We start from the raw sequence: 26,676 nt of genomic DNA, 5'->3' as shown, positions 1-26,676 counted from the left end.
AATAAAAGAAGACCCAAATAAATGGCGAGAAATACTGTGCTCATGTGTTGGAAGACTCATGAGTCGTGTGTGTGTGTGTGTGTGTGTGTGTGTGTGTGTGTATTAGTTTCCCTCTCTCTCTCTCTCTATATATATATATATATGGAAATTATGTAAAATCTATAAATTGGATTGGAAAGAACTGATAATATCTGTTTCTCTCTCTCTCTCTCCCCCAGAGAAATTTGATCAACTGGTCTCTCTCTATATGGAGAGAGAGAGAGAGAGAGAGATACAATATCAGTTGTATTGTATTGACCCATACTTATACAGTCAGCTGATTTTCAATAAAAGCAGCAAAGCAAAACAATAGGGGAAGAAAGATCTTTTCAATAAATGTAGTGAAATAACTGGAAAAATAACCTACGAAGAAAAATTTAACCTCAACTCCCACTCTTCACCATATACAAAATTTAATTTGAGATGGATCAGAGTCCTAAACATAGGCACTAAACTGTAAAGCTTTCAGAAGAAAGCACAGGACAATACCTTCAGGATGTGAGGGTAGACAAAGATTCCTCAGATAGGATACAGAAAGCAATAACCATTAAAAAATTTAATTTTTAAAATTAATTTAGTCATTAAGTTTTTGAACTTTTATAATGAAATAATAGCTGACTTAGACAAAAATTTCAATATAGTAGTACAATAAGTTCCTGTATGCCCTTCATCCAGATTCTCCAAATGTTAACATTTTTACTGCATTGGCTTTTTCATTCTCTTAATTGATAGAAATTATTATATTATTTTTAATATTTTGAATGTAAGTGGCACCCATGATGTCTCTTTACTCCTAAACAACATTCTCTTATATAACTGTAGTTGAATTGTCAGTCTTATTAATATTAATATAATACTATTATTTAATCTATAGATTGTTAAAATTTCAATAATTTTTCCACTAATGTTCTTTATAGCAAAGAAAAATGTATAAATATATGCAGCAAAGTATCTGAAAGGTATTAATATCCTGGTTATAATGTTTCTGGGTTCTAACATGCCTGTTTTTTAGTTTAGTCTTTTTGTTTATGTGTATTTTCTCACTTTTTTTTTTCAACTTCTTGGTCAATTTTCATTAAAAACTTATTCCTTAAAACTTTTTACAGTATTTTTTGAAAATTTTTTTTTACTGCATATATGGGTCTTCACTTCATTTTTCAGTAAAGACAACTTATTTAGTTATCAGTGTCCCATCATTTGATAAGACCAATGGAGGGTTTGGATAGTAGCCAGCTGTTTTTGAATTGCTTGAAGAGAATCTTGCAAATTTGTAGTCCAGAGGTAATTCTGCGATTATTTCAATACTTGGAATTGCAATAGTGCTGTAAGTACTGATTCTCTTACAAGACTATGTACAAACCAAGGAGTCTTCTGTATTTTCCAGTCCCAAAACTGAATCAGTAAAAAAAAGGAGCCCCATTTTTTAGATGAAGTATTTAGAGGCTTTGCCTTTGGTCCCTCATATTTTCCTTTTTCTCTAGAGGCTCTGACTTCTCAGGCCTCTGACTCCTTGCACCTTCATCCCTCTGAGTTCTTCCAGGATAAGAACTGTCTCCCAATTACTATAGTGACGAGCCAGGAAAATATCTGAATGCATGCTGTAATAAACAACCTTGGGTTCAGGTTTGCCAGTGATTTTCTTCAGAAGTTCATAGAGGTGGACAGCCTTCCCTTGGGAGCACCAGCCAGGTTTATCCAGAGATGGCAGCGCCTCCTGCTCCTCATCATTTTCTGCATCCAGAAAGGTCTCTGACTTGGTAAGTGGGAGAAGAAACCAGGCTTCAATGTATTTGTAATCACAATGTCAAAAAGGTCTGCAAAATCATTCTCAAGGATATATTTGCAGAGAAGTCTACAGTAATCATTGTGAGAACTGGTAATTAACAGAAGAATTTTCCCAGCATTCTTTAGCTGTCGAAGCCATTTTTTCACAGATTCAGGACAACTGTGTAAATATCTGCCTGGATCTCTTTTTACTTCTGGAAAATACATTCCACAGTTTTCCTTAAAAGCTGACATTTTATAATTGTGTTGTATAGCAGCAACTATATCCTTCCAAAAATCAAATGTTTTTTGACCATTGTTTGTTGTTAAATAGTCCACCACCCTGGCACATAGAAGAGCTCCTGGCAGGTCAAAGTAGTTGTAAAAATAATACTTTCATGAGCGGCAAGCCATTCCAGTGTCCGACAAGAAGTGTTTCCACACTTTCTTGCCATATGTCTCTGCCAGCACCTCTGGAGTCATCATCTTGGTGCCATGGCTTGCCCTGAGAACAGTGCCATTATCAGCAAGTTTAAGGAAGTTCCTATCTTCTAGATCCAATGCCAAACCCTTGCAACAGAAATTCCAATCCTCTGGGGTCACATTGAGCAATTCCTTATTATACCCTTTCTCCTTAACTAAGAACTGGGCAAAGCTATTATAAATGAGTGGGGCGCTCTCGGGCAGGTTGTAGTGACATAGGGTGTGGTCCAGGTAGAATCCGACCACGTTGCAGGCGTCCAGGGAGAAGTGCTGAGCTATGGCTGCATTGGGAGCACCGGGGAGCGCCTCAGCCCGGGAGGGTGCAAGCTTTTCTCATTTTTTAAAATGAACATGTATTAATTTTGTAATAAGAAGCTACTATTAATAATAAAAAATAAAATGAAATATGTGTATGTGAGAAGACACTATTAGGAAACCCACGGAATAGGCAAGCCACAGACAGGGAGAAAACATTTGCAAACTATATATCTAACAAAGGACGTATGTTCAGGGTGCAAAACAAATTCCTACAACTCAACAATAAAAAGGCAAATGACCCAATTAGAAAATGGGCAAAAGACGGCCAGGCACGGTGGCTCACGCCTGTAATCCCAGCACTTTGGGAGGCCGAGGTGGGTGGATCATGAGGCCAGGGGTTCAAGAGCAGCCTGACCAACATGGTGAAACCCCGTCTCTGCTAAAAATACAAAAATTAGCTGGGTGTGGTGGCAGGCACCTGGAATCTCAGCTACTTGGGAGGCTGAGGCAGGAGAATTGCTTGAACCTGGGAGGTGGAGGTTGCAGTGAGCCGAGATCACGCCACTGCACTCCAGCCTGGGCGACAGAGCAAGACTCCATCTCAAAAAAAAAAAAAAAAATAGAAAATGGGCAAAAGACTTTGACAGATATTTCACAGAAAAAAAGAATATTAATGGCCAATAAGCAAGGGTAAAAGTGTTCAACATCACTAATTATCAGGAAAATGCAAATTACAGCCACTGCATGCATTAAAATGGTTAAATTTTTAATTAAAACAATTAAGGCTGGGCACAGCGGCTCATGCCTGTAATTCCAACACTTTGAGAGGCCAAGGCAGGAGGATCATGTGAGGCCAGGAGTTTGAGACCAGCCTGGGCAACACGGCGAGACCTTATCTCTACAAAAAATTAAAATTTAAAAATTAGATAGGTGTGGTGGTGTGCACCTATAGTCCCAGATACTCAGGAGGCTGAGGCAGGAGGATTGCTTGAGCCCAAGAGTTCAAGGCAGCAGCAAGCTATGATGGTACTGTGCTCCAGTCTGGGCAACAGAGCAAGACCCTGTCTCAAAACAAAAACAAAAAACAAAAAAGGAAGAAAATTATTTCCTAACAAGAATCCCAAACTCAGCAAAACTATCACAAGCAAATATAAAAAACACATTTTTAATTTACATCTGCAAATTTCAAAAAAATATTTCCTATGCACTCTTTCTCTAATAGGAGGATTTGCTTTTTGCAATTAAGGAGTAAACAAGAGAGGAAGACATGGAAACCAGGGTAATTTAACATAGAATAGAGACAAAAAGATTTCCATAACGACAGAGGAAAGAAGCCTCAAGACCATAACTATGAGCACTTAGTGAGAGACAAATCCAGAATGGATTATGTAATAAAACTACTGTAATAAAAAGTGCTAGATAACATAATAAAGAGTGCATAGATAACATCTCGAATGGACAAATCGAGAAATAACAATATCCCTATATTATATTTTAGAAACAAGATAAATATATCCAAGAAGAGTTCGAAGCTTTTGAAAGTGGCTATCTTTTGAAAAAGAAACACCTGGCCGCTGGCCGGGAGCTGTGGCTCACACCTGTAATCCCAGCACTTTGGGAAGCTGAGGCTTGAAGTCAGGAGTTTGAGACCAGCCTGGTCAACATGGTGAAAGCCTGTCTCTACTAAAAATACAAAACAAACAAACAAACAAACAAAAAACAAAACAATTAGCTAGGAGTGGTGGCTCACACCTGTAATCCCAGCTACTCAGGAGGCTGAGGCAGATGAACTGTTTGAACCTGAGAGACAGAGGTTGCAGTGAGCCGAGATCACACCACTGCACTCCAGCCAAAGCCACAGAGCAAGACTCTGTCAAAAAAAAAAAAAAGAAAAAAGAAAAAAGAAACAGCCACCATAATTACATATTTAATTTAAAAAACTCAACAAACAAAATAATCCTTATCTCAAACAAAGTTTATAAACCTTTACAGATTTTCACTATCATACTCCCTCTCCGTGATTCTTCTAAACAAATTCTATGACTCCTCTTGTTTTTGAAATATATTTTTAAGTCTTTTGTGAATCATATATTTTACCTGGTTTCTATTGCTCCTCCTGCTTTCAAAATGCTTTTCAAATATATATTGTCAGTCTTTTAAAGTGTGTTTACTTGTGAGTGCAAGGGCTTGCCTTTCTGATGGATCCTCAAACTACTCCTGAAAAGGATTATGGGATAAAACTTAGACTGTGCTCAGGTGTGAATCAGTTAATTACTTCTACCTGGAAGTTACTTGCTCCCCTTATCTCTTTCTGCAAGCATTTTTTTAACTAAATGACCAAAGTCATATCTTAAAAATTACCAGATGTATGATTTTATTTCCAAAACATTCTCTATCTATTAAAAGACTGAAAACAATCCAAGTGTCCATCAGTCAGGGCCTGGTTAAATAAATTATGATTTATCTACCCAGTGGAATTTTATGTGGAATATTATGCAGCTATTAAAAAATCAGGAAGCTATGTACTGATGTAAAAATATATCTTGTTAAAGGTTAAAAAAGCAACGTGTAGTACAGTGTTTAGAGTGTTCTACTTTTGTGTAACAAAGGAGAAAGAGAGGAGAATATGTATTTGCATAAACACTGGAAGAATATGCAAAAAAGCAGGTAAAATGGGATGGAAGGTGAGAGAGAATGAGACTTGTCAATGTACACCTTTTTTTTTTTTTTTTGAGATGGAGTCTCACTCTGTCGCCAGGCTGGAGTGCCATGGCGTGATCTCAGCTCACTGCAACCTCCACCTCCCAGGTTCAAGCGATTCTCCTGCCTCAGCCTCCCAAGTAGCTGGGACTATAGGCGCATGCCATCACACCTGGCTACTTTTTGTATTTTTAGTAGAGATGGGGTTTCACAATGTTGGCCGAGATGGTCTTGATCTCTTGTCCTTGTGATCTGCCTGCCTCAGCCTCTTAAAGTGCTGGAATTACAAGTGTGAGCCACCGTGCCTGGCCCAATGTACACCTTTGTATGTAGTTCTGAATTTTGAACCACGTGGATGTATTACCTTACTAAACAAGACGGGAGAAAGGACAAGAAAGTGGTTACCTTTGGAGGAGCAGAAATAGAGGGAATGTGTCAGGAGGCTGATGTTTTAGCATTATAAGCGTTTTTGGCACAATTTGAATTTTCAAATGATGTGCAGATTATCTGGCATTCAGTGGATTACCGTCAGAAGAATTAAAAAGAGCAATAGTTAAAAGTGGTTACTTCTAGGAAGTATGTCTGAAAATGGAGAGGAGTGAAGCAGGCAGATATTGCATTTCATTAAAAACCTGTACTATTGCTTATTTTTAATCTTATGCCTGTGTTACTAAGATAAAAATTAAAATAGAACATCCCACTACCCCACCCAGCAAAAAGAAGGCAGAAAGTGGAAGCTTATATGGATAAAGAGAAAGTATCTTCTAGTCACAAAGAGGGACTGTGTTTACTCTGTAAGCTTTCCTAGTCAAAACTGTCTCCTTAGTTCTGGGTTAAGACAATATATTTAACTAAAGCAACCAAGATGCAGCCTCTTCAACAGGAAAAGCAATGTCTGGTTGTGATAAAGATACAATTAATCTTTTAAAAATATGTGTTGGAAACCATTCAATATCAGTTCATATAGACTAACATCATTTTTTAAAGCTGCTGCATAAATTTCATAGTGTAGAGACACTGTAATTATGTTATTTCCCTTTTAGTGGACATTTCTGTTGTTACAAACAATGCCACAGTAAACATCCATGCACTCATAAATCATTGAGCTTATATGCAAGAAGAGATTTCTAGAAACGGAATTAGTGGATCAAAGAGCACATTCTATTTTCTAGATTTTACACAATGAATATGTATAGCTTTTATAATCAGAAAAAAAGTAAGCTAAAATAATTAACTGTAAGGTGAAGGTCCTGCTTTCTTAGTATTTTGTAGTCTGTATGATACAAATTTTTAATCTTTCAGAATCAAAGGAAGAGGGCCTGGCTTGAAACAGATCATAGGTACTTGTCATGACTGGTTCATTGTAAACTAGAAACTGTCACTGCCATCTGAGACACATGAAGACATATGTCTGGGAGGAAGCTGCTTTCTTTTTAATATTAAAACTTTGTTTTAATAGAATTTTGGCCAGGTGCAGTGGCTCAAGTCTGTAATCCAAGCACTTTGGGAAGCTGAAGCGGGAGGATCACTTGTGCCCAGGAGTTCAAGACCAGTCTGGGAAACATAGTAAGATCCCATCTCTGCAAAAAATAAAAAATCAACTGGCCATGGTGGCGTGTGCCTGTGGGCCCAGCTACTCAGAATGCTAAGGTGGGAGGATCTCTTGGACCCAGGAGGTCAAGACTGCAGTGAGCTAGGATTGTGCCACCACACTCCAGCCTGGGTGACAGAGCAAGACTCTGTCTCAAAAAAAAAAAAAAAAAAAAAAAAAAAAGACATTGTCTTGCGATATTATTTGTTAAGGTTCACTTTGTTTTAATAGAATTCTCCGAACTATAATTCTAAAATGAAGTAAAATGCAAAGTAGAGCAATTATCTGCTATGTTCGTAAAACTTTGTTTTGCTTAACATCAAGTGGGATTTGGTAAAAGTCTTATTTTATCAGCAGGATTCTAATTACTAAAAGACTTGAAGGCCCAAATTATAATGCCTCCAGTATGAATCCTAAGGACTATGGTATCATTACAATCCCTTGTATTTGTGTAGTATAGAGAATTAGAAAAAAAATGAACACAAAAATTTCTCATTTTACCCAAGAACTGGGTGTTTTGCTTCAATTACCAGGATAATCGGTGTAGCTCTCACATCTAATTTGTGTTTTGCCTGTGTAGACACAGTTTAAAGAAACGTCTAAGATAAAACTTTAGTGAAATTACAGATCCCCAAAGATTAATTTCTCTCAGCAACAGAAAATGAGTACAACCTAAATAGTCTTACTGAAAGGTTGGAGCTGGGTGCTGGAAAGTTGAGGCAGGAAGATATTCAAGATTCTCTTGTTGTGACAACCCACTGCAGAATGGCTCTTTCACGTATTCCCTTCCACTTCCCCTTGTCCTTTTTCCACGGGTGGTGTCATTGTGGGTGAACAGGGGAGTTTAGAATTAGGGTGAGGAAATGGGTTGGTGTTTGATATGGTTTGGATATTTGTTCCCACCCAAATCTCCTGTTGAAATGTAATTCCCAATGTCGGAGGTGGGGCCTGGAGGGAGGTGATTGGATGATGTGGGAGGATTTTTCTCATGAACAGTTTAGCACCATCCCCTTGGTGTTGTCTTCCTGATAGTGAGTGAATTTTCGCGAAATCTGGTTGTTTAAAAGAGTGCTGGCATCCCCCACTTCTCTCCCTTTCTTCTGCTTTTGCCATGTGATGTACCTGTTCCCCCTTTGCCTTCCACCACGATTGTGAGCTCCCTGAGGCTCCCCAGAAACCAAGTAGATGACACCATCTTGTTTCTTGTACAGCCTGTAGAACTGTGAGCCAATCAAACCTCTTTTCTTTATAAATTAAACAGTCTCGGGTATTTCTTTCCTTTTGTGTGTGTGTGTGTTTGAGATGGAGTCTTGTTCCGTCGCCCAGGCTGGAGTGCAGCGGCATGATCTTGGCTCACTGTAACCTCTGCCTCCTGGGTTCAAGCAATTCTCCTGCCTCAGCCTCCTGAGCAGCTGGGATTACAGGTGCCCACCACCACGTCTGGCTGTTTTTTTTATTTTTAATAGAGACGGGGTTTGTCAGGTTGGCCAGGCTGGTCTTGAACTCCTTACCTCATGTGATCTGCCCACCTAATTTATCCAAAATGTATGTATACTTCTTTGTTTAGTTTTGTTATTTTTAGTTGCCTAATTCTATTTATGATAAGGTTAATAATTAAATTTGGTTTTGTTTTTGAAGCAGGCACCCAGTGATTACGGCATAGATGAGTAACAGGAATGCAAGTGTGAGGATAGCAGGTTGCATATGATCATATGTCCCTGGGAGACCTGACAGCTGGGGCTTTCCTAGTGACAACCAGATCTAATGCTGAGCCTGTGAGCACAGCTGGATTAAAAGGCCTCTATTCTCAGACCCTTGGGGTTTTGAAGGATCCACAGGTACCGTTGGCCAAGCACTTGAACAACTCTAGCGGTTTCAGCCTGTCATGGGCATAGGGAAACATCTTGAGCTGGGAGAAGAAGGATGCTCAGTTGACATGTTAATCAGCTGGATCTCCAGCCACCTAAGCCCATGGGTGGATGAACTCACCTATCCAGTGGGGAATACCAGCTAGGAATGAAAGTCACTGGGTCAAGTAGGGATGGTACCACTTGAGAAAAGGGCAAAACAAAAGGTAAGTGGAAAGCAATCCCTCACCTCAGATGCCCATGAAATAAGAATGGAAATTATCAATAGCTAGGCCTGACTTAACTACACAATTATTCAAAAACTGAAAAATTATACATGAAAATTTTATTCTACCTTATAACCTGTATTTGTACGCTTACTAGTCTGACGACTTTTCTTCAAGTGTGAGCATGCTGATGAGCATTTCTCCTCGTCCTTCTTGTACACACAGCACATGTATGCTTCATCTGATTACCAGTTCCTGTTTATTTAAAGTGGATAAAGAACTTAGGAAACATGGGCAAAGAAATCTGAGAGCAGACTCCTTCTAGATTTTCATCTTTCCCTCATCCTTACCAATGTTTCAACCATAGCTAAGTTGACAGTGATGTTTTTAGCAACTTGAGTCATTTAATAATAATTTCTATAACATTAAAGTCAATTTTTATAAAACACTTTTTTTATAGCCATATGTAGTCAATTTATGTAATATTTAGTTATACAATAATGTAATTATAATAACTGGAGTTATCAGTTTTGAGGACAAACTCAGCTGACTTGTGGAAGGCATATAACCTAAATGGAGGAGACAGAAGTACTAAGTGCTGGCCTGAGAGAAGCCTTCCATTCTCCCACGTGCAGAAATCTTGAGCATTCATAAGCACATTTCAAAGAGAGAACAGAAAGGACCTGCTAGTCCACCTGATTGGGTTAATAGAGTTTGATCAAGAGGCTTCTTATTGGACCCAGCTCACCTCTCTGCCACACTCAATCTTAGTAGAACCCTGCTCCTAAGTGACTGCGTCTTGCCCTGGAAAGCTGTTTTGAACCTGGATCCTATCAATCAGCTTCAAGCATGCCAAGTGTGATGGGCTGGCTTTTAGATGTCCCCAGTGATCCCAGTCTCCCGGAATTCACACCTTGTGTAATCTCTCCCCCACATGTGGGTAAGACCTGTGACTTGCTTCTAACCAATAGAATGTGACAGGGGTGATGGGATATCACTTCCACAATTATATTACGTAGGATTGCAACTTCCATCTTGCTGGCAGACTTTCTCTCTCTCTCAACTTACATGCTTTGATGAAACAAGCAGCCATTAGGGAGGCCTATGTAACAAGGAAATGAGGTGAGACTCTGGCTAATACACCACAAGGAACTGAGTCCTGACAGCAACCATGAGATCTTGGAAGTGGATCCTTCCCCAGTTGAGTCTCAGATGAGACCCCAGCACCAGCCAACCCTTGATTGCAGTCTTCTGAGAGACCCTGAAGAAGAGGATGCAGCTAAGCTATGCCTGGACTCCTGAAGCATGAGATAATAAATATGTGTGTTCTTTTAAGCTGCTTTTTAAAAAATGCAGGGCTAAATACCAATACTGCCTTGTTCAGAATATTTGATTTTATGTCTCCTCAAGGGGACTAATATTGTTACACACACCAGTAAACAGTAAGACATGGTGAATACTTCTTTCAAAGGTTTTTATAAAGTGAAGTATTGATAGGTGAAATGATCTGCTGTCTGGGATTTTCTTTAAAATCGTTCAGCAGCCGGGCATGTTGGTTCATGCCTGTATTCCCAGCACTTTGGGAGACCGAGGTGGGTGGATCACCTGAGGTCAGGAGTTTGAGACCAGCCTGGCCAACATGGTGAAACCCCGTCTCTACTACAAATACAAAAATTAGCCAGGTGTGGTGGGGCGTGCCTGTAATCCCAGCTAACGGGGTGGGTGAGGCAGGAGAATCACTTGAGCCCGGGAGGTGGAGGTTGCAGTGAGCCGAGATAGCACCACTGCATTCCAGCCTGGTTGACAGAGTGAGATTCTGTCTCAAAAAAAAAAAAATCGTTCAGCAGGAGGTGGACAGGATGGGTTGGGGTTCTGCCCCCCCCCAAAAAAAATCGTTCAGCAGGAGGTGGACAGGATGGGTTGGGGTTCAGAAGAATTGGGGAAATATCAATGAAACAAGTTTGAGAAGTTTGAGCAATGTATTGGTGATTTTTTTTTTCTTTTGAGACAGAGTCTCCCTCTGTTGCCCAGGCTCACTGCAACCTCTGTCTCCAGGATTCAAGCGATTCTTGTGCCTCAGCCTCCCGAGTAGCTGAGACTACAGGCGTGTGCCACCACGCCCAGCTAATTTTTGAATTTTCAGTAGAGACAGGTTTTGCCATGTTCACCAGGCTGGTCTCAAACTCCTGACTTCAAGTGATCCGCTTGCCTCGGCCTCCCAAAGTGCTGGGATCACAGGCATGAGCCACTGTGCTCGGCTTGTGTAGGTAATTATTGAAGCTATGTGATGTATACATAGAGGTTCACCATCTTATTCTGCCTACTTTTGTTTATGTTTGAAAATTTCCATAATAAAGCAAAACAATTTCTGTAATGTTAGTGTTCTGCAAAAATAACAATAAATAATGAGTGTTACTAAATTCTATGTTAAATACTGTAGAGTTTATGGAAATTATTTTTTTCAGACACTGTTTTTACATGCAAGTTAGGGCATTGTTAATTATCCAGTTTTGGAGAGGGAGGGGTCCAAGACTGAAGCTTTTTAAGTGCATTTTGGTTGTTTAAGCTCTATGCCATCAATGACTGTATTAATTGGCAATGACTTTGTATAGAAAATTTAAGTAGCCAGCTGGGCCGCTGGCTCACGCCTGTAATCCCAGCACTTTGGGAGGCCGAGGCAGGTGGATCACTTGAGCTCAGGAGTTTGAGACCAGCCTGGCCAACATGATGAAACCCCGTCTGTACTAAAAAATGCAAAAATTCGCCAGGTGTGGTGGCACACGCCTGTAATCCCAGCTACTTGGGAGGCTGAAGCAAGAGAATCACTTGAACCAGGGAGGCAGAGGTTGCAGTGAGCCAAGATCACACCACTGCACTCAAGCCTGGGCAACAGAGCGATATTCTGTCTCAAAAAAATTTTAAAAAGAAAATTTAAATAGAAAAAGTCATAAATATATTGACTACACATAGACACTATACATGTATACATGTGTGTATATCTAGCTATATTGTGTACATATACATAATATATAGGTATAGTATGAAAATAAAATATTCTGGATTTATTATTTCATATAATTTTCCAGATAGTTCTTCACTTCTAATAACACTGTTTTTCTCCTATAAAAATGGGCACAATCCTTCCTGTTCATTCATTCACTGAAAAAATATTTATTTATTGGGTGCCAAGCTCTGTATTAGGCAATATTTAATATCTAAATGTAAGCCACACGTATATAAGGCTAGTAACATAAATAAAACAGAAGATGGTACTATAACAAAACAAACAGTTCTATGGAAAGTTTCGCCAAACTTGGGGAAAGCCTAGAGTGAAATTAAAGTAACTCAATTCTTCTCAGAACCAGCACATTCAATAGAATGAGGACAAATGAGGCCTTCCATTTAGCAAGAAAAGCCTCTTTTTAATTGCCTTTTAAAAATATTTCATTCAGTCACTAAATCATTCAACAAATATTATTGAATATCTGTACTATGATAATCAAGAAGCTTCTTGTTTGGTAAGAAAGAAGGGGAAATTCCTTAAAGTCCAGCCTTCAGGAAGAAAGTGGCATTTTTGAGCAAGATCCTTAAGCACAGGACTTCTTTACAGAGGCTTGAAATTACCTTTCGAGAAGGAAATGATTGGGCAGGAAATGATATTAATGGAAATGAAAGCATGTGCACAGTCCATTGCAAAGCTTCTTATATATATGGCCTCATTTGATTCTCATGCAATATCAGGAAATATTGTCTAGCCACACAAAAGCTTACTTGAATGAAACTGATAGTAAAGCCACCAGTTAAATCTTGCTAACAAGACGTTCCTGTTACAAGGAATCAAATGACTTCTCTCTGGCTTTGTAGGCCCCAGACGATGGAGTGCAAAGCTCTGTATTAGTCACTATTAAATATCTAAATATAAGTCACACATAGATCTTCACATGAATGGATATTTACTCCAATAGAGAAAAAATGAATAAACTTTATCCAGTGTATTACTTGTTTTAATTTAGGTGGCTGAAAGAAGTGGAAATAGGCCAGAGAAGAGAAAAGGAAAAAAAAGAAGCTCTATGAATACCAGTAAATGTGCCCTTTTCCTAAAATAAAAACTCATGTTTATTACACACCTTAGAGTTTACAAAATGCTGCCATGTGTGCATTGCTTTATTTAATCTTCTCATAACTACCCCATGTGGGAAGTATTTCCATTTTTTTTACAGACCAACAATTTATTTTATTTTGTTTTTATTTTTTCCTATTTATTTCTTTTAAAAATTTTTCAAAATTTTTTGTGGGTACATAGTAGGTATATATGTTTATGGGGTACATGAGGTGTTTTGATACAGGCAGGCAAAGAGAATCATGAAGAATGGGGTATCCATCCCCTGAAGCATTTACCCACTGAGTTGCAAGCAATCCAGTCACACTTTTTATTTTAAAATGTGCAGTTAAGTTGTTATTGGCTATAGTCACCCTGTTGTGCTATGAAATAGTAGGTCTTATTCATTCTTTCTATTTTTTGTACCCATTAACTATACTCACTTCCCCCACCAGCCCCCTACTACCATTCCCAGCCTCTGGTAACCATCCTTCTACTTTCTATGTCCATGAGTTCAATTGTTTCGATTTTTAGATCCCACAAATAAGTGAGAACATGAGACGTCTGTCTTCCTGTGCCTGGCTTATTTCACTTAACATAATGATCTCCAGTTCCATCCATGGTATTTCCATTTCAAAATATGAAAACAGAGATTCAACAATGTGGAGCACTTTGCCCAGTGTCACACAGCAAGCAAGTGATAAGAGTCAGGACTCAGACCCTTGATTTCTAACTCTGCCGTAGACACTGAGATCTACCACCTGAATCCTTCCTTAAGGAAGGACATGCTGCCCAGCTATGGGAAGTTTGATTAGCAGACATCCTCCATCTATCTGTCAGCTCCTTCCACAGCTGCAGAGAGTCACCTTACCCCAAGGTCACACCTTTCCTGGGACAGCCTGCATCTGGTGACTGAGAGAGAGAGGGCTATAAAGGCATGGCCATTTTTGCCTTAGATGGGGCTCTTGAACGAGCATTATTTCTTCCAGAGTTACCTGCTGGGTTGGCCAAGCTTTTGTTGGACCTGCACAGTAGTTCATCTTTTCCCTCTGCCCAACAGTGTTTCTTCCCCCTTCCTTGCACAAATGTTTATCCCTAATAAATATCTTCTACCCCAAACTTCATTTCCATGACCACTTCTGCAGAACCCTGTGACAGTTGATACTGGGAATGTTCTGAGAAAGCAGCCAATAGGATGGACTTTTGGAGTCAGATCACTCACCTCTCAGGTGAAAATGAGAACCCCTCACTCACTAGTGAGGAGTACAGATGGCATCAGGCAGCAGTCTGATTATTTAAACTTTCACCCGAGGTGCATTGGAAATGCATTATAGGTGTGATACAGAAGGCATTTGAAATATAGGGAGGGAATATTAACTACATGGCTGACAAGATCGGATGACTAAATATTTAATGAACTGCTGAGGGTAATAGGCAATTGAAAGCCAGGTGCAAAAGCTGAGAAGGCCTCTGTGGTTATATACAAAAGAGCTCTTTTGCCTGGTTCAGTGGCTGATGCCTATAATCCTGGCACTTTTGGAGGCCGAGGTGGGAGGATTGCTTGAGGCCATGGTTTTGGGACCAGCCTGAGCAACAAAACAAGACCCTGCCTCTACAAAAAAATTTAAAAAATCAGCCGGGTGTGATGGCGCATGCCTGTGGTCCGAGCTACTCAGGAGGTGGTGGCGAGAGGATCGCTTGAGTCAGGAATTTGAGGCGGCAGTGAGCTAAGATCACACCACTGCACTCCAGTATGGGTGACAGACAGACACCCTGTCTCAAAAACAATAAATAAGTAAACAAAAATAAAAATTAAAAAAGCTATTTCATCTCCGATGAGGAGGGCAGAGTACTCTGGGAACTAAACCTAAGACTTAATAGTCAGAGTGGCTGGACTTCTACTAAGGTTAAATACTCAACCAAGGCAAGGCCCTTAGTTGGGAAAATCAGGCACCGTGACACATGGATGGAGTCATCTGGGTGAATGATTACAAAGATTTTGACTCCCCACACTCCCCTAAACCTTCTGAACCAGTAGATATGGCCCACCTCATTCCTATCAAGAGCTAGCACCCTACTAGCACCCACGGTAGAAGACTATGCAGAGGCCTCTTCCCACATGACAACGTATGTTCCTTCTTAGGGCTCGCTCCCACTTCCCTTTCAGGGCACTAGCCGCACAGTCAGGGTTCAGTTTAAGCATAGCTGCTGGGGAATATGCTGTGCTGGGGTTATGCTGGGCCTTGCAAGCGAGGAAAGGGCTTACACTTCAAAGAAGCTACAAGAAGTAGCTGACGTGTACTAGCAGGACAAAGGGGAATATACACATGAGGCTGGTTTCTGATGGGGCTTGATCAAGGCGGTGGGAATGGAGGCCGTGGGATCATACAATTGGAAAAGTTTACTGACTTGGGGTGCTTTCCTGAGATACGGGATTTAATATCCTGTCAAAGACCCCAGGAAATGGTGCAAATTTTCTACTAAGATGGCTCCTAGATGTAAGAAATACAGCCTATGCTGAGTGAAGTTGGAATGTCGGAATTGCTTAGGCAAATTGCAGAGGGAGGGATTCGAGGCTCAAGGAAGTGGGCATGCTGGAACTCATGTCACTATGTACAGCCACAAGACCCACCAGAAGATCGTATTCCATGGAAAGATTCACACTGTTGAACAAGGCCATCAGGAATCCACTGGCAAGACGATCGCCAGCAAGCACCACTCAAAATTTCAGTAGTGGCCTCCTCTGCAGGTCAGAACTGATAACAGGAAAAGCTCTTATAAACTCAGCTCACTGATAGCACTGTGGATGATAAGACCCAAGACAGCAGAGGCCAGGTGGTGGTCCTTAATCTCCAGAAGCCAGGAAGTTGCAACTATTATAAGACAAAGTTAGCATGACAGTTCAGGAAGCCTGACCCAGGAGAGTTATGGAGATGGTTAATAGAACAGAGCATCTCCAGGGGCAAAATTTACTGAAAAGAGTATTACTCAGCTTGTAATAGGTGAAAAAATCTGGGAGGCGGAGGGCAGTCACTTCAACAAAAAAGCCATGATCCCTTGTAGAGTTTCCAGATCTGAGCCAGTTTTCAAGCCCAGAACTCACTGACAGAAGAGGTGATTGGGTCCCTAGGAGAAAGGACACTGCCATGATTCTTCTTTTTCCTCCTGCAGAGACCTCTGGGCATGCATTTAGGTAACTGTGCACTAGAGAAAGGGAATACTTAGATGTTTCAAGGAGTGTTGGACCTAGACCCTGAGTTGACATAGACACTCAGAGACCCAAAGCATCATCATGGCCCACTGTGAGAGTGGGGACATATGGGAACCAGGTAAGAAATTGAGTCTTGGCCAAGCTCCAGCTCACAGGAAGTCCACTGGGTACAAGAACTCAGTGGTCATTACCCCAGTCTCAAAGTGTATGATCAGGTAGTTGGGGCAGCCATTACTTTGTGTCTTTGGCCAGTGAGATAATAACTATTACAATGGGGAAGGCCAAGTGGAAGCCTCTGATACTAAACCACCACCACCACCCCTGGCCAAGATAGTAAATTATCACATCCCCTCAGGGTGGTGGTGTATGCAGATTAGTGTCACCCTTAAGGATCTAAAAGATATAGAGGTGGCGATTCTCATCATATGTCCATTTAATTTACCAGTCTTGTGCCTGCAAAAACCAGATAGATCCCTGGAGATGACTGTAGGCTGCTGCAAGCTCAACCAAATAGTAGCTCTGATCATAGTCGCTGCGTCAGACATGGTATCTTTGTGGGAACAGATTGATACAGCCTCAAATATATGTTGTGTAGGCGGTGATTTGGAAAATTCATTCTTTTCTATCTCAATCAGAAAAAAGAATCAGAAATATTCAAATAAATGGGGAGAAATATAAATGTATAGTTCTGCCCTGGGCCTATATTAGCTCTTCTACTTTCTGTCATAATTTAGTCTGAAGAGAGTAAAAACATCTGGATTTCCTGCAGAATATCATATTAACCTATTACATTTTGTTGATCAGACCAGATGAGCAGGAGGTAACTAGTGCACTACTTCTTGGTAAGACACATATACACTGAGGGTGGGAGATAAACCCTATAAAGATTTAGAGGTTTACCTGATCCATAAAATTTTTAGAAGTCCCGTGGTTCAGGGCATACTCGGGCATTCCCTTCAAAGTAAAAGTAAAAGACAAATTCCTGCACATGGCACCTCCATTACTGCACATGGCACCTCCCGGCACAAAGAAGGAATCATGACACCTGGTGGGCCTCTTTGGGTTTTAGAGGCAATGTATCCCATATCTAGGGATTCTGCTCCATCCCTTTATAACAGGTGACAAGGAAGGCTACTAGCTATGCTTGGGGCCCAGGAGCAGCAAAGGGCTCTGCATCAGGTCCAGGCTGTCATGCAAGTGCCCTGCCTGACACTTGGGCCATGCAATCTAGCAGATCGTGTGGTGTTGGAGGTATCAGTGGTGGGAAAAGATGCGGTATGGATTCTGTGGCAAGCCCCTGTTGGAGAATCATGATGCAGACCCCTGGGGTTCTGGAGAAAGGCCATGTCGCCTACAGAAGAGAATCACATGCCTTATGAAAAACAACTTCTGGTATGCTATCGGGCCCTGGTAAAGATGAAGCACCTGGCTGGGAACGGTGGCTCATGCCTGTAATCCCAACACCTTGGAAGCTGAGGCAGGCAGGTTGCTTGAGCCCAGGAGTTGGAGACCAGCCTGGCCAACATGGTGAAACCCCATCTCTACTAAAAATACAAAAATTAGCCAGGCGTGGTGGCGGGCACTTGTAATCTCAGATACTCAGGAGGCTGAAGCAGGATAATCACTTGAACCTGGGAGGCGGAGGTTGCAGTGAGCTGAAATCACGCCACTGCACTCCAGCCTGGGTGACAGAGAGAGACCCTGTTTCAAAAAAAATAAATTAAAAAATATGAAACACCTGATCACAGAACACCAAGTGGTCATGGAACTAGGACTGTCTATCATGAGCTAAACCATAGGGTCAGGAGGACCCAGCAACAATTCATCAAAGGACAAAAGGGGGCTCTCCAGGAGTGCTTGTGAGCAGGACTACACGGCACAAGTAAAGTGCAAGATCAGGTAGCCTAGACCACCATGGCATGCACCACTGTTATACCAGTGTCCTCCTTTAGCTCATGCGTGCAACTTTATGGGGATTCCATCAGATCAACTGAAGAAAGAAGGAAAGGCTTGGTTTATGAATGGGTTTTGTCAGTATGCGGGTGCAAGCCAAAAATGGACACTCGCTGCATTATAGCCTCACTTGGGAGATTGGGGGTGCTTGAAAGACAGTGACAGATGAAAATCCTCCCAGTGGGCAGAGCTTTGGGTGATGCACTTTATCACCCACCTTGGGTGGAAAGAGAAGTGGCCTGAGGTTAAAATATTTATGAAGCTATGGTCACTGGTGAATGACCTGGTCAGCTTGTAAGGTGTTTGGAAGGGGAAGGACTGGAAAATTGGAAACAATGATATCTGAGTTACAGGGATGTGGATAGACATGTGCAAGTGGGCACTAAGCATGAAATGTTTGTAGCACATATTGACGCCAGTTAGAGAGTGTCTAGCTCAGAAGAAGCATTGAACAACCAAGCAGACAAAATGACCTCGGCAGTTGACACCAGTCAGTCTCTATCCTTGGCCACCGCAGTATTGGCACAATGGGCATATGAACAGAGTGGCCACTGAGGCAGAGAGGGAGGCTAAGCCTGGGTCCAATAGCATGGACTCCCACTTATGAAGACCAATCTAGCCATTGCCACTAAGGGATGTTCAGCCTGCCAACTACAGAGATCAACACTGAGCCCCTAATATGGCACCATTCCTTGAGGAGACCAACTGGTCACTTGGTGGCAAGTTCACAACATTAAGCCCCTTCCATCCTGAAAGGGCCAGTGGTTCATTCTCATAGGAATACATGCATATTTCAAGTATGAATTTAACTTTCCAGCCTGCAAGGTCTCAGGCAGCACCTCTATTTCAGGACTTTGGTAGTGTTAGATCCAGCAGTGTCGTATTCCACGTAACACTGAGACAGACCAGAAGACCAACAACGAAGATGCAGGAGTGGGCCCAGGATCATGGGACCCACCAGTCATATTACATACCACACCATCCAGAAGCTGCTGGTCTGATAGAGCATTGAAACAGCCAGCTGAACTACATTTCCCAGAATTCCCTCACTTCTATGTTTCCAATTAGAGTGGGTCACAGAGATCTTTTGGAGATTTGTTGGGCGTAAGTCAGTTAGGAGCCATATAGTTTCTACATTGGAAAATCAGTGCGGGGAAACCAGGTGCAGTTGTAGCTCATGCACATTGTCACTTATCTACTGGCTCACCTCAGTGGCGTGCAGCAGCAACTGGGCCAGCAGCTGCTGCTACACCTTCCTCCCAACCATCCTTTAGTGTCTCAGTCTCCTGGATATAGGCCAGGTATGTGTGTAGCTGTGGGCAAAGGGCACCAGCTTCCCCTGCAGGATACCCACATCACCCAAGCTGGAGATAACGAGAGACTGATACAGACCCTAGTTCATCCTCCTGTGTTCCAGCTCATGCTTCTGGGTTCCAGTTTGTCCTTGTTCTCCTCCACTTCCCATGCATTGTCCCCTCCTGACTGCCCTGCAGACTTCATGCTACAGCATTAAATGTGAAGAAATGCAGAGGCTGTTTAACCAGTCCTGCTCCCACAATTAAGGTCAAATCTCTGATGGATAGATAGATAGATGTAGATGGTATAGATATAAAAATAAAATCTCTTGCTGGGTGTGGTGGCTCACTCCTATAATCCCAGCACTTTGGGAGGTTGAGGCGGGCATATCACTTGAGGTCAGGAGTTTAAGACCAGTCTGGCCAACATGGTGAAACTCCATCTCTATCAAAAAATACCAAAATTAGCCAGGCATGGTGGTATGCACCTGTAATCCCAACCACTTGGGAGGCTGAGGCTGGAGAATCATTTGAACATTGGGAGGCAGAGGTTGTAGTGAGCTGAGGTAGCGCCACTGCACTCCAGCCTGGGCAACAGAGTGAAATCCTGTCTCAATAATAATAATAATAATATCTCTTAATGGCTCCATTTCTCTGATTGAATCCTGACTAATACAGGAACGTTGTGCTCTGTAACTCTTGATGGGGTTCAGGACACGCTACCCACAACTATGATACCTTTGCATTTGAGAAAACAGCAGAAGCAGTTTTTCCTGGTTCTCTGGGTCTTCATTTCTGAAGGTTCCCATGTCACTTAAAGCTTGTATTAAATAAATTTGTCTGCTTTTCTCTTGTTAATTTGTCTTTTGTTATAGGGGTGTCAGGTATGAACCTAGCAATGGGTGAGGAAAGAAGTGTTTTCTCCCTTACATGCTACAGGGCTAGAGGACCTGGTCTCCAAAGGAGACACATCATTTCCAGGGTCAATGTCTTACTGAATTATAAGCTATGGCTGCAGCTTGGACACTTTGGGCTCCTTGTGTCCAGAGACCAGCAGGCCAGAAGAGGGGTCACTGACTTGGTAGCAGTAATTCACTCAAATTATCAGGAGGAGGTAGGGCTCTGTTGCACAATGGGGAGGAGAAATAGGTGCGCCACCTGGGCATATCTTAGTACTTCCTTGCCAAATTGTGACTATAAGTGGACAGATACAGCAGCCCCAGCCTGAGAAGGGGATAATGACCAGGCTGCTCTTCGCCCCTCAGAAATTAAGGTCTTAGTCAGGCCAGCCAGGAAGCCATCATGGCCACCAGAGGGCAGTAGCTATGGGTGAGAGTGACCTAGAATGAGCAGTGGAGGTCGCAGGTGCTGAGTATCAGTTGCAGCCCCAAGACTAACTGCAGCAGCGCGGGCTGTAGTTTGTCCCACTAATACCACTCTTCCAAGGTTCCCTTCTGGGAGAGGTGTGAAGGAATTGAGAAAGAGAGATGCAAGTGATAGACCGTGGTAGACACAAAGATGCACCACCTCAAGAAAGGATTTGCTGTCCAACTGTGGGGAGTGAGGTTGGCAGGCAGTCTCCAGCTGTCAGCTCCTGCAAGGCCTGCCTTACCTGCAGAGAGACACTCGGCCCCAGGTTATATCCTTCCAGACAGAGGCAGTTTGCATCCGGCGACTCAATGAGGCAGGAGAATAAAAGCCCAGGGGCTTTTATTTTTAGCATTTTGGGGGGCCAAGGCAGGTGGATCACTTGAGCCCAGAAGTTCGAGACCAGCCTGGGCAACATGGCAAAACCCCATCTCTACAAAATACACAAAAATGAGTTGGGCATGGTGGCGTGTGCCTGTGGTCCCAGCTACTCGGAGGGCTGAAGTGGGAGGATCGCTTGAGCCCAGGAGGTTGAGGCATCAGTGAGCCGTGATTGCACCACTGCACTGCAGCCTGGGTGACAGCGTGAGTCTCTGCCTCAAAATAAAATAAAATAAAACAAAAGCCCAGGCATTTCTACCCAATTCGGGGCACTCTGATGAACAATACTCCAGAGGTCCCTGCTGGGGTTGCTGAGGTTTTGTCAGGCTTGCATGGCGATTCAACTTCTCTCTGCCCAGTCTTGCTTCCTCCCCCTTTTCCTTCACAGGTGTCGATCTGCAATAAACATCTACCACCCCAAATTCCATCTCAGTGTCTTCTACCAGAGGAACAAAGTGGGCAAACTCCACATCTCCTGCTTTTTCTAGTGCACCACTCTCCCCTGGCACAAACATAGAAACTGGAGCCCCTTTGCTCTCAGCAGTTTATTTATAAACATACCTTAATATATACCCAAAGGAAAAGATTCAAGATAACACATGTTTTATGGGGAAAAAGTCCTTATGCTACATGCAAATATATTTTTGTACTCATTAAAACCACATAAAAGTATATTATGCATTTTAAAAGGTTGATTACCTCAAAACCAGAAATGCCCTCCAGGCTCTCAGCTGACATAACCCACATTTATGAAGTCAAAAGCAGCTTTCCAGATTTTCTTCTCCTTCATTATATGAAGGGGAAATGTTGTTTTGTACAATCTTGAATACATTTGTCAGTTTGAAAGGAAACATTTTGTCTTGTTATTGAAGATATTTTAATAAAAAGATCCTGAAGTTGTTTTTCAAGAATTGTTTCAGTTATGAGCGAGCAGAATATGATTCCTTTACTGTAACTTTAAGAAGCTTACCAGGGAGTCAAGGAAAGAACAAGAGGAAAACATATAAATCATCAAGTATAATTAACACTTTCTAAGCAGCAAGATGCGGGGGTGGGGGTTCACAGCACTTATTTTTCTCAAAAATTAGTTAGCTTTCAATGAAAACACTTTAGGAGTCAAAGAATCTAAGGAAAAAATGAGTATTGGGTGAAAGGATCCATCATTTTGAATTATAAAAATCAGACCCCAAAGCTAAAGTGAGTGTTCATCAAAGAGTCCTGGTTGTTTATTGAATTGGCTCCATCAGTGCTGGAGCTTTCTTTATTTAGAGAGCTGTTAGTTGGGCTTCATATTTCAATTGTTCTTCTTGATGTTACTGTTACCATCCATTCCATAACCATAGGAAGAGGATGCTGTGTCTTCATGTAGACCTACTAACCTGCCATCAGAAGACATGCACACTTCACAGTCTTTCCAGTAATAAGCTGCATCTTCACTGCTCATCTCAGCCATTTGTTAGATGACTGACTCAAGTTGAGTCCAGATTGCAGTATTAAACGAGTCTGTCTTTGGGAAAGTTAAATAATCGCTATGATGATTAATCTTTGGCTCATTAATTTTAGCACAAAACGTGGCCTGATATAATGAGACAAGCATCCTAATGGAGTTGGACAGGTTTGGTTTGAATCCCAGATCCACCACTTGCTAGCTGTGTGATATTGACTAAGTCATTTCGTATCTCTGAGCCTCGGTTTCCTCACCTGTAAAAAATGGTGGCAATCAAGGATTTTTGTGCAGACTACACAAGACAACGCATATGGAAATGTGTGACATATGATAAAGTTTTGTTACTAGGCTCTAACCAATAGCCCAAATACAGGCTAGGGTACTAGTGACATAAGGAGAATCTCTTAGGTATGCCTCCTGTCATGCTCTGAAACATACATGACAACACCTGTTGTGGAGTCAACAGGTATGGGCTGAAAGGCAAAAGTAATGCTTCGAGGATACCCCAGAACACATCCTCATAGAACCAGGAATAAACCCAGTCTCCTGGGAAATGACAACCTGCACCAAGTGAAACATAGCAATCATCAGAAGGTTGAGTGTGATCAAAGGTGTCATTCATAGAGAGAGGTAGTGGGGTGGAGGGACAGAGAGACTCTGTGAACAGTAGCTCTGACCACTAAACAGGGAAGACACCACCTTGGTACACCGTATGGAAAGGAGGGTACACCTACAATACATAGATAACTATAGCTTCAGTGTCTCATGAGTACAAAGGACAAGACAATGACTTATTTTTATCTGAGCAGCTGTAGTAGTGGGTCCCCAGCTGCACAGCTCCTTGTGCCAAGGGGAAATGAAAAATGCTATAATAGCTTCTCTTGTCTCCATTCCCTCTTCCTAGATGAGTTTTTTTCCCTCTGGAGCACTAGAGCAGGGCTTTCTTCCCCCTTCTGGTACTCTGCCTGCTAGAGCCAGGGGCCAATCGAACACAGACCTGATTGGAGGGGGGCTGGGTAGGCTCTAACCCAGGAAATTCTCTCTACAGGATCCTTCCTGAGGCCAGAAGAGCCATCACAATAGATTTGTTACTTTGCCTTAAGGCTTCATATACTAATAAAACCAACATGTCTTCTCTGCAACTTGTTCCACCTTCCCAAATATATACACACATCATTGATCCACATATTTTGAATTAGTTCATCATATTCTCTCCAGGGAACACAATAGGTATAAAAAGCTTGGTGAGAGTAATAGCTGAGAGGAGACAGATAGATTTGGTCAATTTCCCATTGTCAATTAGCAATAATGATAATAACAAGGGTGACATTTATTGACCGTACGTGATCTCATCTTACCTCTCAAAAACACTAGTTATGAACTCTGTCTTACAAGATGAGGAAACTGAGCTACAGAGAATTACACAAGTTGCCCAAGGTCACACAGCTAGCAAGTGGATAACCAAAGTTTGTGCACTTAACCTCTATGCCCTATGCCTCTTTGGAGAGAGGAGCAACTGTGATGTTTCTCTTTCATACATCTCCTTGAAATCAGCCTACTCACGGCAGACTTGGCTTGTGATAAAAATCTCTTAGGTCTTTTGTTTCCAAAACAAAAATGATAGCATCCAAAGGTAGAGTAGCATCAGCAAAATGGTTTTCTGCAGTTTGTTATCTGGAACCTGGTCTTTATGTCGTGAGAACATCATTCTCCAGTCTATCTGCAAATGACCAAAAACGTTGGAATTCACAGTAGTTTTCAGGGTAGAACCTCAAACGAGACATTAAAAATCAGCAACAAGGCCGGGCGTGGTGGCTTACGCCTGTAATCCCAGCGCTTTGGGAGGCTGAGGCAGGTGGATCACCTGAGGAGGTCGGGAGTTTGAGACCAGCCTGTCCAACGTGGCAAAACCCTGTCTCTACTAAAAATACAAAACTTAGCAGGGCGTGGTGGCAGGTGCCTGTAATCCCAGCTACTTGGGAGGCTGAAGCAGGAAATCACTTGAACCCGGGAGGTGGAGGTTGCAGTGAGCCGGTATCGTGCCACTGCGCTCAAGCCTGGGCAACAGAGCAAGACTCCGTCTCAACAAACAAACAAAAAAATCAGCAACACATAACATACCAGTGCTCTAATTCATTGCTGCTGAGTCCTCTTTGAAGCCATATTCACATTCCAGAAATGTCCCTGCCTCCTACTCCCATGCTTTGTCTGGAAAAATCCTTCATATCCTTCAAGGCCCAGCTCAAATGTCACCTCCTTTACAAAGTGGTTCCCAGTCCCACAGGCAGAATTAATTGGTCCTCCTTTATGCTCCCACAGCATTTTATATTAGCATTGGTTGTATAGCTCTTACCACATTGTTTTAGTTAATTGCATAAGTAAGCTCCTTGAGGTCAGAGACTTGTCTTATTCATAAACCCTTTGATTTCCATATCCCCAGCCTAGCACGTACCTTATTTCATCAAATCTAAAACTCCATCAATTGTAAGATGATACACCATTATTTCATGAATTACTAAGAAAAACAAAACACTGACAATTATTCTATGACATACCATCAATTTGAAGATGAGTCCCAAATTCAGGAAATGTCAAAATTTTTTAAATATGTTTTAGAAGGAATGAACTGTGGCAATAAGTGCTCACCAAATGTTTATAGAACTGAATTATTAAACCAAGGTGGAACAGATATTTTTAGAGAACTGTGACAGCCCATGCTTCTTAATAAGTAAGAGATTAGAAGTTGATGATGAATGGTGTGTGACTGCATTGCTGATTTCAAATATTTTACCCAACAGATTAGTTAAAGGGATGAGCGGCCTGATGTGCCATCCCTGTTAAAAACAAAAACAAAAACAAAAACACCTCCAAGGGCCAAGCCTGCTGGCTCATGTGTGTAATCCCACTCCTTCAGAAGGCTAAGGCACAGGATTTCTTGAGGCCAGGAGTTTGAAGCCAGCCTGGACAACATAGTGAGACCCTGTCTCTAAAAATATAAAAAATTAGCCAGGCATGGAAGCAAGCCTCTGTAGTCTCAATTACTCAGGAGGCTGAGGTGGGAGGATTGCTTGAGCCCAGGAGGTCGAGGCTGCAGTGAGCTATTTGTGCCACTGCACTCCAGCCTGGGCAACAAGGCCAGCCCCCACCTCTAAAACAACAACAACAACAAAGACACCTCCAGATGTCCCATTTAATATACTAGAAAATAAAGTGATGATATATTGATTCTAGTTCCTTAAACAAGTTCAACCCACTGCTGTTCTCATCTGCCCGTGAAAAGGAATAATAGCTCAGCTTTCTCCCAGTTTATTCCAGCCCAGCTTTTATTTTGATGCAATCCCTTCCTAATTCCAAACTGTTGGGTCTGTGACCTTGGCTCCCCTTTCTCCTTGGCCCTCTGAAGTTAGTGATTGTATACTACCTCCCTGGTTAGTGTCTGGACCTGTGCTTTCCATAGGATCTTTCCATAGGGCAGGCCTTGCTGGGTCTTAGTATTTCAGGCTGTCTCACCAAGAATACGTATTCTAGTTCCAACCTAGAAATACAAACCCCACCCCCTGCCCTAGACCTAGTCTAAGCCATACACTTAATGTCTCTGGACCTCCTTCCACCACTCTTTCCCTGCCCCCAAGCACACATACACACTCATGCAAGATAAACCAAATTGTCACTGAAAACCTTAAATGCATGATTGGTTCACAGAAATACTCCTGGAATAAAAGTTCCTCTTTGAAAATAGAATTATAGGCCGGGCATGGTGGCTCATGCCTGTAATCCCAGCACTTTGGGAGGCTGAGGTGAGCGGATCCCTTGAGCTCAGGAGTTCGAGACCAGCCTGGCCAACATGGCAAAATCCCATCTCTAATAAAAATACAAAAAAAAATTAGCTGCCTGTAATCCCAGCTACTCAGGAGGCTGAGGCACGAGAATTACTTGAACCCGAGAGGCAGAGCGTGCAGTGAGCTGAGATCGTGCCACTGTACTCCAGCCTGGGCAACAGAGCTAGGCTCCGT

General features: G+C 42.0%; 1 protein-coding gene and 1 pseudogene across 3 annotated transcripts in view; both read right to left on the bottom strand.

The window, feature by feature from the left end:
• The window catches only part of PHF6 (PHD finger protein 6), a 321,601-nt gene that overhangs the window by 171,562 nt on the left and 123,363 nt on the right, over positions 1–26,676 (bottom strand). The gene's annotated exons all lie outside the window — the stretch shown is intronic.
• LOC116812223 (5'-nucleotidase domain-containing protein 1-like) lies at positions 1,211–9,139 on the bottom strand (annotated as a pseudogene).

The sequence above is a fragment of the Hylobates moloch genome, unplaced genomic scaffold, assembly GCF_009828535.3.
Source record: "Hylobates moloch isolate HMO894 unplaced genomic scaffold, HMol_V3 SCAFFOLD_7, whole genome shotgun sequence".
Taxonomy (NCBI): Eukaryota; Metazoa; Chordata; class Mammalia; order Primates; family Hylobatidae; genus Hylobates; species Hylobates moloch.
This window is presented reverse-complemented; position numbering and strand designations above follow the sequence as displayed.